The sequence below is a fragment of the Oryctolagus cuniculus genome, chromosome 13 (assembly GCF_051225735.1).
Source record: "Oryctolagus cuniculus isolate XC-2025 breed Fujian yellow rabbit chromosome 13, ASM5122573v1, whole genome shotgun sequence".
Classification (NCBI taxonomy): domain Eukaryota; kingdom Metazoa; phylum Chordata; class Mammalia; order Lagomorpha; family Leporidae; genus Oryctolagus; species Oryctolagus cuniculus.
Genome location: NC_142879.1, coordinates 39,414,649 through 39,430,217, shown reverse-complemented (window position 1 = coordinate 39,430,217; position 15,569 = coordinate 39,414,649). Strand labels below are relative to the sequence as shown.

Below are 15,569 nucleotides of genomic sequence, written 5' to 3'. Positions count from 1 at the left end.
GGTCTGTGAAAGCAGAAGATGGCCCAAGTCCTTGGGCCCCTGTACCTGCATGAGAGACCCAGAAGAGGCTCCTGGCTCCTGGCCTTGGATGGGCACAACTCTGACCGTTGCAGCCAACTAGGGAGTGAACCAGCGGATGGAGGACCTCTCTCTCTCCCTCTCTCTGCCTCTCCTACTCTCTGTGTAACTCTTTCAAGTAAATCAATAAATCTTTAAAAAAAATTTTATGAATCATAAAATGCATAGAATTAAACTGCAAATTTGTGTGAGTAGATTTCTGGGCAAAATTTTGAACAGTGAATTGGTTGTTGATATATCTGATTAAACACACATGAAAAAATCTAAGCTGACTAGCTAATAAATGCATTTAAGAAGACAAAAAGAGCTCAGAAATTCTGAGTTACAAATTTGGAAAAAGAAATTATTTTATCATTTCAAAGTAATGAATATTAAAACATAATTTCAAGAAAATGCCAACCCCAAGGCTACATCACAAAGGCAGGACCTTAGGGTAGAGATGACTCCAAGGGTAAAGCGTTAAATCCTTTCTGAAGGCTGTGACGGGAAAAACAGCTTCCCAGAAAGGATACATTTATGGTTTAAAAAATGCCTGATACACTCAAAAGACCTGTAGTTAGGTTTAGGGAATACGTGTCACAAACCAGTTTTAGAGTGGCTCAGGGGCATCGTGGATGGCAGACCTGTAGGCTGGGACTCTTCTACAAAATCAGCAATGGCCTCAATAAAATGGGAAGTAAGCAGCTCCATGCTCACAGAGACATCAAAATAAAAACAGAAATTTCAGAATCAAGGCCATCAAAACTCAGGAAGGCAGGCAAAAATTTCACAACCAGCAAGCAAAAGCTGAACCAAGAAAACAGCAACCTAAAAATGCTAGGAAGACTCTTTGCAATCTCTTCCCAAAGGCAGAAGCAGAGAAAGCACCTCCTCATTCATGAGCTCAGCTTTATCTCTAATAAGAAAACCAAACAAAACTATTACAAAACAAATAAGAAGATCAGTATCTCTCATGACTATAAATATAAAAAACCCTCAATGAAATATTAGCAAATAAAACTAAATGATAGGCCGGCACCGTGGCTCACTAGGCTAATCCTCCACCTTGCGGCGCCGACACACTGGGTTCTAGTCCCGGTCGGGGTGCCAGTTCTTTCCCGGTTGCCCCTCTTCCAGGCCAGCTCTCTGCTGTGGCCTGGGAAGGCAGTGGAGGATGGCCCAAGTGCTTGGGCCCTGCATCCCATGGGAGACTGGGAGGAAGCACCTGGCTCCTGCCATCGGATCACATGGTGCGCCGGCTGTGGTGGCCATTTGGGGGGTGAACCAATGGAAGGAAGACCTTTCTCTCTGTCTCTCTCTCTAACTCTGCCTGTCAAAAAACAAACAAACAAACAAACAAAAAAACAAAACCAAACAACAACAACAAAAAAAACACCAAAAAACTAAATGATATGCAAATATAACTATGTAACATGACCAAGTGGGACTGATTCTAAGTTTGCAGGGCTGGTCAGACATTTAAAGATCAAATAATGTGGGGCCAGTGATGCGGCGTAGTGGGTTAAGACGCCGCCTGCAGTGCCAGCATCCCATATGGATGCAGGTTCAACACCCACTGCTCCACTTCCAATCCAGCTCTCTACTATGGCCTGGGAAAGCAGTAGAAGATGGCCCAAGTCCTTGGGCCCCTGTACCTGTGTGGGAGACCAGGAAGAAGCTCCTGGCTCCTGGCTTCAGATCGGCGCAGCTCCAGCCATTGTGGCCAATTGGGGAGTGAACCAGAGGATGGAAGACCTTTCTCTCTTTCTCTCTCTTTCTGCCTCTCCTTCTCTCTCTGTGTAACTTTCAAATAAATAAAAAATCTTTTAAAAAATCAAGTAATGTAATCTGTTACAACCCAAGTTAAAAGAGAAATATCCTATAACTACATTAAGACTTAGAGAAAAAACATTTGACAAAATCCAGCACACATTCACAATAAAATCTTTTGGTGGATTATAAACAGAAGGGAACTTCCTTAACTTTATAAAGAATGGCTACAGGCTGGCGCCATGCTCATTTGGTTAATCCTCCGCCCATATGGGCACCGGTTCTAGTCCCGGTTGCTCCTCTTCCAATCAAGATCTCTGCTGTGGCCCGGGAGGGCAGTGGAGAATGGCCCAAGTGCTTGGGCTCCTGCACCTGCATGGGAGACTGGGAGGAAGCACCTGGCTTCTGGCTTCGGATTGGTGCAGCTCTGGCCGTGGCAGCCATTTGGGGGGTGAACCAACGGAAGGAAGACCTTTCTCTCTGTCTCTCTCAAAGTCTTTAGCTCTGCCTGTCAAATAAATAAATAAATAAAATAAACAACAAACAAATAAATAAATAGTAAAGAATGGCTTCAAACCACCAATAGGTAACATCATTTTTTTAAAGATTTATTTATTTTTCACTTGAGAGTCACAGAGAGGAGAGGGAGAGAGAGAGAGAGAGAGGTCTTCCATCTGATGGTTCACTCCCCAATTGGCCGCAATGGCCGGAGCTGTGCCAATCCAAAGCCAGGAGCCAGGAGCTTCTTCCGGGTCTCCCACGTGGGTGCAGGGGCCCAAGGACTTGGGCCATCTTCTACTGTTTTCCTGGGCCATAGCAGAGAGCTGGACAGGAAGCGGAGCAGCCAGGTCTTGAACCAGCGCCCATATGGGATGCCGGAGCTTTAGGCCGGAGCATTAACCCACTGCGCCACCGCGCCGGCCCCGAAATAGTGATATTTCAATTCATACCCCTAGGATGGCTATAAGTAAAAAATTAAAAGGGAAAATAATAAGCCCCAGACTCTCTGCAATTAGTTGCTTAAATAAGCTTTCTTTTAGGCCTATCCTTGTCTTGCTAAGTAATATTTCAATTTGACTTTCATCTATGATTGTCTAAATCTCTCTTCAAATCAGGAGTTGGTAGAGAACAGATGGATAGCATTATTATACTCAGCTTTCTGCATGCAGTAGCCTTCTGACTACCCTGATCTCTCTCTCTTATAGTATATTCATTATTTACCATGATTCAGTGCTGTGCCACTTCTTTCCCAAGGTTTTCTCTTTCAGGCATTAATAATTCCTTGCCTTTCACTTCTACTCATGTCTACAACTAATTCACTTACTACAGCATTTCCTATGTACCTTGAAAGGCAGTTTCAGTTACACTACAATCTAAAATCAGTTCCCAGCCTGCTAGCATAAGGAGCAAGAGAAATGTACATGGGGTACAGGGACATTTGGTGCAGCGGAAGGATGCCCACATCCAGTCTTGGAGTGTCTGAGTTCAAGTCCTGGTTCTGTCTCCAATCCTAGCTTCCTTTAATACACATCCTGGAGGCAACAAGTGATGGCTTAAGTGGCTGGATCGCTGCCACCCTCATGGGAGACCCAGACAGAGTTCCTGGCTCCGGGTATGGCCTTGCTCAGTAACCTGGATGTTCACAGGCATCTGGAGAGTGAATCAATGCATGAGAGACCTGTCTCTCTGTCTTTCAAATAAAATAAAATTACATGTATTTTACATATATATACATACACACATATTTTAAGTATACACACACACACATTCGGAGTACGTCAGTCTATAGGGTAACAGACTTGTCAGGTGTAAATCATGGTCACCAATAAACAAGTGAGTCAAGTCAAGGATTTTCAGTTAATTCTTTGCTACTGTCTGGGTCTGGAAAAACTGGGAAGGTGACTCATGTTCAGAGTTTAGGTGGTTCCCATATTATGCTGCCTTGAGATTTTAAACACTTCAACCTTCATACCATTAAAAAAATCATACACACCAAAACAGCACTGTTGTGCACTAGAGATTTAGTAAGACAGCATAAGTAACAGCTTTAACATCTAAAACTATACACGGCTTTTTTATACACAGAATGCTGAGCCTCAGATTTCTACATCTGCTACAAGGACAGATAAGCCATTGCTATCTAGCTACTGACCTGCCCACAATCACATCCACATGAGGCAATTCACGTTGTGTCACTTCTTCTTGTACTTTGCTACCAGAGTTCAGTTATCCGTATTTTAAAGCCTTGTGTATTATTCTTTTACAATTTATTTATTTGAAAGGCAGAGTTACAGACAGAGGGAGAGACAGAGACAGATCTTTCATCCACTGAGTGGTTATTCCCCAAATAGTCACAATAGTTGAGGCTGCAAAAAGCTTAAAACAGGAATCTTGAACTCCAGTGGTTACTCACATAGGTGGCAGGGGTCCATTTTTTGCTACTTTCCAAGGTGTATTAGCAGGGAGATGGATCAGAAACAGAGTAGCTGGGACTCAGAGCATTGCTTACATGGAATCCTGGCTTTGCAGGCAGCAATTTAACCCACTGACACCACATACTGCCCCACTCTATTTTGTTATAAATGTTCATAGATTATTTTTTTTTTTAAATTTATTGGCCGGCGCCGCAGCTCAATAGGCTAATCCTCCGCCTGCGGCACTGGCACCCAGGTTCTAGTCCCAGTCAGGGTGCCAATCTGTCCCGGTTGCTCCTCTTCCAGGCCAGCTCTCTGCTGTGGCCCAGGAAGGCAGTGGAGGATGGCCCAAGCGCTTGGGCCCTGCACCTGCATGGGAGACCAGGAGAAGCACCTGGCTCTTGGCTTCGGATCAGTGCGGTGCGCCGGTGGTAGCAGCCATTTGGGGGTGAACCAATGGAAAAGGAAGACCTCTCTGTCTCTCTCTTTCACTGTCCACTCTGCCTGTCAAAAAAATTATTTATTTGACAGGCAGAGTTACAGGCAGTGAGAGGAAGAGATAGGGAGAAAGGTCTTCCCTCTGCCGATTCACTCCACAAATGGCCACAATGGTAGGTGCTGGGCCTATCTGAAGCCAGGAGCCTGGAGCCTCTTCTGGGTCCTCCACATGGGTGCAGGGGCCCAGGCACTTGGGCCATCTTCCACTGCTTGCCCAGGCCACAGCAGAGAGCTGAATTGGAAGAGGAGCACCCAGGACTAGAACTGGCACCCATATGGGATGCTGCAGGTGGAGGATTAACCTACTGTGCCACAGCACTAGCCCCAACCTCTATGTTATTCTACAGCTTTATTAATCAGCAATTGCTGTTATTAATCATAGCTACATTGCCTGTGATGAAAAGGCAAACTTAAGTTCTGAATATATAAAAAATGTAGATCATATTATAAGTATTTTATACCTGTAAACAAATACCACAATACTGTTTTTTTTTAAGATTTATTTATTTATTTGAAAGTCAGTTATACAGAGAGAAGGAGAAGCAGAGAGAGAGAGAGAGAGAGAGAGAGAGAGAGTGAGGTCTTCCATTCTCTGGTTCACTCCCCAGATGGATGCAACGGCTGGAGCTGCGCTGATCCGGATGCAGGAGCCAGGAGCTTCTTCTGGGTCTCCCATATGGGTGCAGGGGCCCAAGGACCTGGGCCATCTTCTACTGCTTTCCCAGGCCATAGCAGAGAGCTGGATTAAATGTGGAGCAGCTGGGACTTGAACCAGTGCCCATATGGGATGCCCGCACTGCAGGCGGCAGCTTTCCCCGTTATGCTAACCATAATGTTTTACAGACAATTCCCGGATTTATAATAATATAAAAACAAAATATCACAACTAGAATATGTTCTAAGGCAATGCTAGTAAGTAGATGGAAATAGTTAAAGCAAACGCAGTTTAAACATTGTTAAAAGGAAAATATTTTTTTTTATTTAAACAGGACCAATGAAGGGGCCCAACTTTAGAGGAGAGTAGATTTTGTATGATTTTATCATGGGCTTTGAAATGTTAATTCTATTTACCAAATACAGGGTCTTTATGTTTTAGAAACTCTGTTAATAAAATATTAAATTATTCAATTTACTTAAAAACAATCTTTTTTTATTTTTTGACAGGCAGAGTTAGACAGTGAGAGAGAGAGAGAGAGAGAGAGAGAGAGAAAGGTCTTCCTTTTTCCGTTGGTTCACTCCCCAAGTGGCCGCTACGGCTGGTGTGTTGCGGCCAGCACGCTGCGCCCATCCGAAGCCAGGAGCCAGGTGCTTCCTCCTGGTCTCCCATGCGAGTGCACGGGCCCAAGCACTTGGGCCATCCTGCACTGCACTCCCGGGCCACAGCAGAGAGCTGGACTGGAAGAGGAGCAACCGGGACAGAATCTGGCGCCCCAACTGGGACTAGAACCCGGTGTGCCGGCGCCGCAGGAGGAGGATTAGCCTAGTGAGCCACATCGCCGGCCTAAAAACAATCTTAAGATATGTCTATTAACATTATAATTGTGGAAAACTATATATACTTTTTTTATTTATTTGACAAAAATAGACATGTAGACCAATGGACAAGAATAGAAACTTCATTGCTTCTCAGCCTTTTGGCTAAGATCAAATGAAGAATAGAAACTCCAGAAATCAATCCACACATGTATAACCAAGCAATCGTTGACAAGGAGCTAAAAACAACCCTTGAAGTAAGGAGAGCCTCTTCAACAAATGGTGCTGGGAATGTTGGATCTCTGCATGCAGAACTATGAAACAAGATCCCTACCTTACATCTTCTATAAAAACCAACTCAAAATGGATCAAGGATATAAATTTATGACCTCATAACATCCAATAACTAGAGGAGAATATAGTGAAAATTCTGAAAGACATTGGCATAGGCAAAGACTTCTTGGAATAGACCCCACATGCCCAGGCGATCAACGCCAAGTTTACAAATGGGATTACAGGAAGCTGAGAAGCTTCTGAACTGAAAAAGAAACTTCAGCAAACTGAGAACCAATGGACAGAATGGTAGAAATTATTTACAAACTATGACACTGATAAAGGATTAACATTCAGACTCTATAAAGAGCCCAAGAAACTCAACAACAAAACAAACAATCCTGTAAAGAAATGGGCAAAAGACTCTCACAGGCATTTTTCAAAAGGGAAATTCAAATGGCCAACAGACACATGAAAAAATGCTCAGAATCACTAGCCATCAAGGAAATGCAAATCAAAACCATAATGAGGTTTCACCTCACCCAGTTAGAATGGCTCACATACAGAAATCAAGAAACAATAAATGTTAGATGGCAGATCTGAGCAGTTGTCTGATGAGGAGACAGTGCTTATAGCAGCAAAATTCATCATTCATGCCCCTCCTGGAGAACTTAATGAGGTATTTAATGATGTTCAGTTACTGCTTAATAATTATAATTTTCTCAGCGAAGGAGTAGCACATGTATTTGCATATTGATAACAGACTTTGTATATGTAAACAGACTTTGTTTCACATTTGGTCACTTCAGAAAGTAAGCAACTGATCCGAGATCCAGCAAAAAGAAAATGTGATTGCATCAGGGAGAAGTTCAGTAGAAACTGATCTTTGTGCTTATGTAAAAGAACATTATCCAAAGGGGGTCTGCACTGTATATGGTAAAAAGATAGATGGACAGCAAACCATTATTGCATGCATAGAAAACCATCAGTTTTAAGCAAAAAATTTTTGGAATGGTCACTGGAGATCAGAGTGGAAGTTTACAGTCACACCTTCAATCATTCATGTGGTTGTTATCTTGAAAATCCAGGTTCATCACTATGAAGATGGCAATGTTCAGCTAGTGAGTCATAAAGACCTACAAGATTCCACAATGAATCTAATGAGGCACAAATAGCAAAATAACTTGCAAAAATTATAGAAACTGTGGGAAATGAATATGAGACTGTCATGAGTGAGTTATCAGATAATGTCAGACACTACTTTCAAAGCCAGTTGCATGCAGTTGCCAGTTACATGCAGTAAGATTGACTGGAACAAGATCCTTAGCTACAAGATTAGCAAAGAGATGGAGAATTCACAGATGAACACTGCATAACCACATCACACTTTAGTGTCTTTTGCATTAAAAAAAAGAAAATTTTTGCAAAAGTATTCAGAACTGCCAAGATGCCCAGATGGGCTGTTGCCATTTAAAATCACTGTAGTTAAATAGTTTGATTAAAGCACACAGCTTAGCTAGTCAACCATTATTTTTCATTTCAGAAAGTATTGAAAATGGCTTTAGTTTACTTTTTTAAAAAATGTAGTGGATTATTGCTCTTTTATTATTTGCATACATTTCATAAGTACAACTTTAGGAACCTAGTAATTCTTCCCACCATACCCACCCTTCTATCCAGACTCCTAGCCCTCTTCCCCTTCCCTCTCCCATTCCCAGTCTTGTTTTCTTTACTAAGTAAGATCTATTTTAATTTAACTTCATACGCAGAAGATTATTCTAAGAATAGAGTTCAGCACTTTGTATGAGGTATAAAAAGAAAGAGAGAAAAAAATCAAAACAAACAAACAAAAATCTAAAAAATAAGAGCAAAAGCTGTTCCTCAACAGTCCAGACAAGGACTGTTCAAAATCTTTGCATCTCCATGGTAATTTCACTTTTTTTTGAGACTTAATTATCTTTAAAGAGGAAGCTAGGAATGACATATCTTTTGTGAGCACTTAGACATAACTATAATTTGTGTGACATAAGAATATCCTTCACTTAATATGCTAAAATGAATTCTTTGAGAATAAGTTTTACTGTTACATTTCATAATACGACTCTTTGAGGACAGAGGTCCTGCATAGGAAGTTAGCACACAATGACTCCTGTTGTTTCTTTAACAATATACAGCTGATAAAGGATTAATAACCAGAATATATAAATAAATCAAGACACTCAACAACAAAACAAACAAACCAGTTAAGAAATGGGAAAAGGACTTAAACATTTTTCAAAAGAGGAAATCCAAATGGCCAACAGACACATGAAAAAATGCTCATGACCACTGGCCTTCTCAGGGAATTGCAAATCAAAACCACAATGAGGTTTCACTTCACCCCAATTAGAATGGCTTTCACACAGAAATCAACAAACAACAAATGCTGGTGAAGATGTGGGGGAAAAGATACTCTTATCCACTGTTGGCGGGAATGTAAACTGATAAAGTCAAAATGGAAGACAGTATGGAGATATCTCAGAAACATGAATATAAAGCTACCATATGACCCAGCCATCCCACTCCAGGGAATTTACCCAAGGAAATACAATCAGCATATGAAAGCTAGTTCTACCTCCATGTCTACCACAGCTCAATTCACAGTTGCATAAACATGGAATCAACCCAAATGCCTATCAACTGAAGACTGAATAAAGAAATTATGGGATATGTACACCATGGAATACTACACAGCAGTAAAGAAAACAGGATCTGGTCACGTGCAACAAAATGCACTTTACTTTCTGTTTTGTATTTACTTCTGTTAGGCCTTTCTTTTTTCTTTTGACAGGCAGAGTTAGACAGTGAGAGAGAGAGAGACAGAGAGAAAGATCTTCCTTTCCACTGGTTCACCCTCGAAGTGGCCGCTAAGCCGATCCAAAGCCAGGAGCCAGGTGCTTCCTCCTGGTCTCCCATGCAGATGCAGGGCCCAAGGACCTAAGCCATCCTCCACTGCCTTCCTGGGCCACAGCAGAGAGCTGGACTGGAAGAGGAGCAACTGAGACAGAACCTGGTGCCCCGACCGGGACTAGAACCCGGGGTGCTGGTGCCACAGGCAGAGGATTAGCCTAGTGAGTCGTGGCACCGGCCTGTTAGGCCTTTCTTAAAATGAAGTTTATGGTTATCAATTTTTGAGGTGTTTAAAAAATATTTTACGTAATTCTACAATTGTTTTCAGTTTAGAAATGGGTAATTTTTGATATTTGCACAATTATTTTTAAATGGGGTCAATAATAAAAGTTCTAGTTTAAGGTGGTCAATGGATTTAGCCAGATATATTACTGGAGAAATTGTTTGCCTTCACCCTCACCTCTTCCATTTCTGTAACATGATTAGAGGGAAAGCATTTTTCTATATGCATTGTGTTTAAACCTTTTGAGAAGGTTATTTAGCTAACTTAAGTGTTTAAACTTTTGTTAAACAAGGTTAAGGTCTAATTCTCTTTTAATATTCTGAAATTAAATGAAAATAATTATTTCAGAAATTCATTTAGTGCTTTCTTGTGACAGCTATGTAAATTAGCTTGAATTCCAAGGGTCTCTGAGTTATTTTTATCAAAAAGGCACCAATGTGTTATAACAAGGCAAACTGTAATACATATAATCCTGAACACAGAAGTACCGTCCACACAAGAGTACACAGGTGCAGTCTGCTGGCGCCTGGCCGAAGGTGGGCTGTCTCCAGCTCAGATGGATTGGGAATTGGGAAAGGGAAGACATGACAAAGTCAGGAACAAGAGGAGGCTAACAAGACTGGTAACATCATAATTTAGTGTAAGTCATCTCTTCTGAGACAGCTGCTGCTGGGACACTTCTCCAGTTGCCTCCTCAGTTCTTCCTGTAGGCATGTTGTGGCCCACACACACCGGTAGGTCTTGTTTGTCCAGTTGGAGAGGATCCAAGGCAACCCAGGCAGCCTCCATCCATGGAATCCTCGTCTAGTGCTCAGGAACCACCCCTTTTCTAAAGAGGACCCCAAAGGAGAGACCGGCAATCTCTTGAAAATCTCAAAATCGTGGAACAGGGATGATTGTCTTTCAAAGATGTGACCGTGGACTTGACTCAAGAAGAGTGGCAGCACCTAGATCCTGCTCAGCAGACTCTTTACATGGACATGTTGGAGAACTATTGGCACTTCATCTCTGTGGAGTGTCACATAACCAAGCTTGATGTGATCCTCAACTTGGAATGAGGAGAAGAGCCATGGACACCAATGTAGGTCACATCTTAGAAGAGAACCAGAAAACCAAAGACTTTTCAGTGAGATTCAAGGAACATAATGATAAATATTCTAGATCAATTGTATGCATCAACCATAAGAAACCAATTAAAGAGAAGAGTCACATATATGAAAAGTCAAAGTCAATCACTCTAGGAAAAAACTCCGTTAATTTAAAAATCTTACCTCCTGAATATGATACTCATGGAAAGATTTTGTAAAGTGTTTCAAAACTGATCATCAATAATCTAAGTCCAGCAAGAAAGAGACTCAGTGAGTATAATGGATATTGGAAATCATTCCTCAGTACAAAGCAAGAGAAAACTCATCCTCAAGTCAAATCCAATACTCAAAGTGTCAGGGCTTTCAGTCATAATGAAGGGCTTACGCAGTATCAGAAGATGGGAACTCCAGTCAGTCATTTGGATATGATGGCAGTGAGAAATAATTCCTTAAAATGGGAGGCTTAATTACAATTACACATAGCAGAGCATACAGAGGGGAAAAGCTCACCTGTGTACCATAAAAGGAGAAGAGCAACTAATATGGAAAAAAACACATGCTCTGAATATGCAAAATCCTTCTGCAGGAAGTCAGTATTGATTCTGCATCAGGGAATTCCCTCAGAGGAAAAACCTTATCAGTGCCATCCATGTGGAAATGCACTTAGAAGGAAGTCATATCTCATTGATCACCAAAGAACTCACACAGGAGAGAAACCCTTTGTTTGCAATGAATGTGGTAAGTCTTTCCATTTAAAGACAGCCCGCACTGGTCATCAGAGAACACATACAAGGGAGATATGGTATGAATGTCCATAATGTAGCAATGCCTTCAGATGAAAGTCAGACCTCATTCAGAGAACTCATACAGGAGAGAAACCGTATGAAAGTCATGAAGACCACACTGTCTCTACGTCAGAGGATTCATACTGAGGAGAAACTCAACATTTGTAAAGAATGTGGGAAGTCCTTTCACCAAAACGCAAACCTTGCTGTCCCTCAGAGAACTCACACAGGGGAGAAGCCATATATTTGTAATGAGTATGGGAAACCCTTCTCCCAAAAGACAACCCTCGCTCTTCATGAGAAAATTCATAACGAGGAGAAATCTTATATTTCTAATACATGTGGAAAGTCCTTCTGCCAAAAGACAATTCTTGTAGCGCATCAGAGACCACACACAGGAGAGAAATGTTACGAATGTCCTCACTGTGGGAAGGCCTTTAGAATGAAGTGAGACCTCACTGATCACCACACAACTCATACAGGGGGAAAACCATATGAATGTAATGAACATGGGAAGTCATTCAGTCAGAGGACAAATCTCAATCTACATCAGAGAATTCATTTAGGGGAGAAACTCTGTATCTGTAATGAATGTGGGAAGTCCTTTTGCCAGAAAGCAGCCCTCACTGTACATCAGAAAATACACACAGGGCAGAAATCCTATGAATGTCCTCAAAGTGGGAAAGTTTTTAGTAGGAAGTCTTATCTCATTCATCATCAATGAACTCACATGGGAGAGAAACCATATGAACATAATGAATGTGGAAAGTGCTTCCTGTAGAAGACGAATCTCATTGTACATCAGAGAACTCACACAGGTGAGAAGTCCTATGTTTGTAATGAGTGTGGTAAGTTCTTTCATTAAGATAAATTTCATTTCCCATCAGAGAACTCATAAAGCAGAAAAGATGGAAATGCAGTAAATGATTTGATTATTTTGTGAAGTATACCCAAGTTATTGTTAACTTTTAGGGTTTTGTAAAGAAAGCATGTTTTACACGTTTATGTATTTTTAATGACAAACATAGTCAAGATTGTTGAGTACCATATTACATAACTACTGTTTACTAGCATATGAAATGGGTGTAATTATTGTTAGTCAACTCTTACCAGCTATGAACTATTTTTTAAAGTTTTTAACTCATACTTTATTTTAAAAAAATACATGCAGAGGCAAATTATAAAGTGGTTATAAGCATCAGTCTCTCCTGAAAAGAGAGAAAATATCTCTGAACTTTCTAATTGTACTCTATGTAATAAAGAGTAGTTAGTTTTTTCTCCGAAGATTACCACTTCCCTGGCTTATAATGTCATAAAGTAGTTTTTGCATGCTTTATGTATAATCATACATCATGAATGGTGTCCTGCTTCACTCAACATGTTAAAGACTTGTACATTATTGCATGTGGCCGTAGTGTATTCATTTTAATTTTGTATGCTATTCCATTTTAAGAATAGATCGGCTATTTATCCTATTGCTAGATATTTGTATTTTTCTTTTTTTTTTTTTGATAGGCAGAATTAAGACAGTGAGAGAGAGAGACAGAGAGAAAGGTCTTCCTTCCATTGGTTCACCCCCCCAAATGGCCACCACAGCCAGTACACTGCCCTGATCCGAAGCCAGGAGCCAAGTGCTTCCTCCTGGTCTCCCATGGAGTGCAGGGCCCAAGCACTTGGGCCATCCTCCACTGCACTCCCGGGCCACAGCAGAGAGCTGGACTGGAAGAGGAGCAACTGGGACAGAATCCGGCACCCCGACTGGGACTAGGACCCAGGGTGCTGGCGCTGCAGACGGAGGATTAGCCTAGTGAGCCACGGCGCTGGCCTGAATATTTGTATTTTTCATAATTTTCAGTTATAATAAAAATACTACTATAAGTATTTGTTTATAAAAAAAATCCTGAATTCACGACTCTCAGTTTTTTTCTTGAATTGAAAAGTGCTGAAATTCAATGTAATGTTAAAATGCAAATTTTCCTATTTATTGAGTAGAAAAGTCTCCTACCAATGAGTCATATACATTTTAAAATGCATTATTTGGATATTGCAATTCTTAACTGGTTGTAAATTAGAAAAGCTGAGATTACACACAGTATGCCATTCCAGCCTAAATTTTTTCATCTTCCTATGCATCATAAGCATGTTTCTACTTTTTTTTTTTTATTTTTTGACAGGCAGAGTGGACAGTGAGAGAGAGAGACAGGGAGAAAGGTCTTCCTTTGCCGTTGGTTCACCCTCCAATGGCCGCCGCGGCCGGCGCGCTGCGGCCGGCGCACCGCGCTGATCCGATGGCAGGAGCCAGGAGCCAGGTGCTTTTCCTGGTCTCCCATGGGGTGCAGGGCCCAAGCACTTGGGCCATCCTCCACTGCACTCCCTGGCCACAGCAGAGAGCTGGCCTGGAAGAGGGGCAACCGGGACAGAATCCGGCGCCCCGACTGGGACTGGAACCTGGTGTGCCGGCGCCGCTAGGCGGAGGATTAGCCTAGTGAGCTGCGGTGCTGGTCAATAAATGGTGTAACATGAGTAGAAGGAAAATACCAGAAAGGACAACATGAAGAAAGGTGGAGAGATGGAAAAGTAGGCCCAATTAACTCCAAGTTTGATTAAATCCAATTTTCATCCATACGGCATGGTGGAAATGAGTGTTCATGATAACACCAAGTGAAAACAATCTAAATGTTCATCATGACCTGAACATTTCCCTACATCTACGTGTGTATACATGTTTGTGTGTTGTTTATATACACACATATATGTGAAGTTCAAAAGAAAGAAATGAGAACTCTTCAATTAGATTGTATATTTTATACAATATTAGCATTTTGTGGAACAATATAATAGAATTTCTGAACAATCTATCCTGAAATACATTAAATTAATATACATAGGTTCTTTGTCTTGTCACATATGTGAAAATAAGAAATAACATTCTAGAGAATTGTAGTGAATTTTATCCTTCAATTTAATCTTCCCTGTTTCACCATGGCAGTGGAACACTACTAACTATATTATATAACAGGAAAAATGTCTCTCAACTTCTGTGAAGAATGATAGTTAATTGTGACCCTAATGATGATTATTATTTTAATAAAGAACATAATAAAAAGTGCCAAGTACAGTGAATGTCAGAGTTTAACAAATAAGTACATTATAATGATAAAACCATGCTAGTACTACAATGAAAATTAACAACAAATCTGTGTTTACTGACATTTGTATCCTAAAACACTTGTATTATTAAACCTGCCCTAGAATTCCTATTGACATACTGGATAGGATACATAGTTTTCTGCTGATCTCATCAAATTTATCTTTCAATCTTTTGTCTCATCATCTAACTTCATGAAATAATGTGGCATAATTTCCAGTGTCGCTTGTACTACAGAATGTGCTTAGTGGGTGTCAGCCACTTGAAGTAGTTTCACATCCACTTAGCAAAGTATATTTATTACTATTTATTATTTAACACCTTGCTGTTAAATAATGAGTGTTCTATTTAATCAATGGCATATGCTAACTGTTCCATATTTGTGAGTCATGGCTTTTCATTTTTATGATGGGGCATAAGTGATACATTCATAGGGCACATATTTTGAATTTCGATCTTTTCCTACTCTAGGACTGTGCCGTGCTATCTGTCCTCCCTTAGGATGCTGGGCAGCAGCAGCGACCTGCATCTCCAAGTCAACTACTCAATCAGAAGGGTAAATGGCCCATACTCTTCTGTGTACTATGCTGCTGGGCTAAAATGTTGAGAAGGGGGCATGTATTAAATGCGTTCTTGACTTACAATATTTTTCATTTAATGATGATTTTATCATGATGTAACCCTCTCAAAAATCAAGGAGCAACAACACTTTGAATGTCATCACCACATACATCAATCCACATTCTTTCCATCATGCATACACACTACTGACAAACTGAGATAAAACAGAAGATGCCACGTTCCTGCACAATCCATGTTATATTATTTAGCCAACAGATTCAGTTCACTATTTCTCCCCTGATAAATCTGTGACACTTAACAAGCTACTGA

The 15,569-nt window shown here is 40.9% G+C and overlaps 2 pseudogenes; both read left to right on the top strand.

Annotated features, from left to right (window-relative positions):
• Window positions 1–692: 692 nt before the first annotated feature.
• Window positions 693–7,861, top strand: LOC149122551 (F-actin-capping protein subunit alpha-2 pseudogene; annotated as a pseudogene).
• A 2,683-nt stretch (window positions 7,862–10,544) lies between these two features.
• Window positions 10,545–12,453, top strand: LOC138845037 (uncharacterized; annotated as a pseudogene).
• Window positions 12,454–15,569: the final 3,116 nt, after the last annotated feature.